This window comes from Prosopis cineraria, unplaced genomic scaffold, assembly GCF_029017545.1.
Source record: "Prosopis cineraria cultivar Desert tree isolate PC_DT_omini unplaced genomic scaffold, ASM2901754v1 PC3, whole genome shotgun sequence".
Classification (NCBI taxonomy): Eukaryota; Viridiplantae; Streptophyta; class Magnoliopsida; order Fabales; family Fabaceae; genus Prosopis; species Prosopis cineraria.
The window spans coordinates 28535809-28537797 of NW_026555334.1; the positions used below are offsets into that span (position 1 = coordinate 28535809).

The 1989-nt window shown below is 39.0% G+C and overlaps 1 pseudogene; it reads left to right on the top strand.

The window, feature by feature from the left end:
- The first annotated feature begins 251 nt into the window (after nucleotides 1-251).
- On the top strand, nucleotides 252-1504 carry LOC129305504 (probable aspartic proteinase GIP2; annotated as a pseudogene).
- The last annotated feature ends 485 nt before the right edge of the window (nucleotides 1505-1989 follow it).

The following is a 1989-nucleotide window of genomic DNA, read 5'->3' on the forward strand; positions in this document are numbered from 1 at the left end:
AATTTTCTCTTGCCTTTTCTTCTACTGTATAGAAAATGTTGCATTCACAGAACAAGTTAACTAAAAAATATTACTAAATTTGAAGGAGCATTTATTTCTACAAAGAAAATATATTGTTTGAAGAATCAAATAGTGGCGCGGCCCACTTTCTAGATGTTACGGGCCAGATGAGTTGAGGCTGCTTTGTCTGACTATAACATAACATTTAGTATGGTGATAAAAATTTCGATACCTCAGCATTTTGATTGTCGATGGGCATTGTGCGTAACCTATGGTTTGACTAGAATGCGCGTGTCTTCTGTGCACCGCATCACTTTGTTATGATATTCAAAAGAGGCAATTAACTATGCGGAATAAATATTATCATTGCTGTTATTATTTTTATTTTTATATATTATATATAGAGGATCCACTCCATGATCTCATTTCTCGGATGAATTGGACAATTAGCTTGCTTCTTATACTCTAGTTCCTGGTTGTTCCTCTCCACGTGGCTTCCAGCTCCCAATACTTCCTTCTCCTGCTCTTCATTGCGCCATCTTTTGCTCAATCCTCTTTCAGATCCAAAGCCCTTATAATTCCTGTCCCTAAAGATACCACCACTCTCCAACACGTTCCTTGAATTCACCAAAGAACCCCACTTGTCCCCGTCAACCTCGTCGTTGATCTTGGTGGCCATTTCCTCTTGGTCGACTGTGACCAACGTTACAGCTCCTCCACCTACTGAACTGCACACTGCAACTCCACCCAATGCTCCCTCGCCGATGCCTCCAGATGCAGTGAGTGCTTTTCGCACCCCAGGCCAGGTTGCAACAACACCACCTACGGCGTGATACCAGACAACACTGTCGCCCAAGACGTCATGTCGGTCTAGTCCGCCAGAGGCTTCAACCCGGGTCAAAACGTCACCATTTCCCTTTTCATATTCTCATGTGCGGCCACTTTCTTATTGAATGGCCTCGCAAGTGGAGTACCGGGCATGGCCGATCTCGGTAGAACCAGAATTGCTTTTCCTTCTGAATACGCTTCCGCTTTTAACTTTCATAGGAAATTCACCGTTTGCATCGCCTCTAGTTCAAAAGGTGTTGTTTTCTTCGGAGACAGCCCTTATGTTTTTCTTTCAAACGTTAACGCCGCTCAGTTGCTCACTTACACGCCACTCATTATGAACCCCATAAGCACGGCTTTCGCTTTCACACAAGGACAGCCCTTGTCTAAGTATTTCATTGAAGTCAAATCCATCAAGGTTGACCATAAAGTTGTCCGTAGTATCAACAAAACTCTGCTATCCATAAAGAAGGAAGACTCTGGTGGGACCAAAATAAGTACAGTGAACCCATACACGGTTTGGGAGGCCTCGATCTTCAAGGCGATGACGGAGGCATTTATCAGTGCTTCGGCTGCTAGGAACATCACCAAGGTGGGTGGCGTGGCTCCCTTCGAAGTGTTTTTCAGTAAGGACAATGTGGGGAACACACGGTTGGCTACCTTTACATATCTTTAATAATGGTAAATCATAATATCAATATAAAAATTTACATACAAGAAAAGAATTTGAAACTGATACAACAATTTTAATTTTCTAACTAACCTAGTTTAATTTCTAACAAGCCTAACAAATAAAACTATTATTATTTTTTTAACATTGAAATCTAACTTCCTATCACAAACAGCTAATAATATATTCTGACCACTCTTCAACTAAATCTTCTATTTGCTCCATAGTAAAATGTGAATATCTTGCTCCAACAAAATATTACACAAGATATGAAAGCAATATATAAGTAATTAACATTATATTAACTTAATTTCAAAGCTTTTGAATTACATTTAAAATACTTCAGTGATAAAGTTATATATATGATACAAGTATTGGCTGTCAAAAATCTGACAGAGTCTCCCCTATAACTTAAAAGTTTCAGAATTTTTCAAAAATTCTACATCAATTCAGAACAACATATTCAGAATAACAAACAAAAAATATCAATT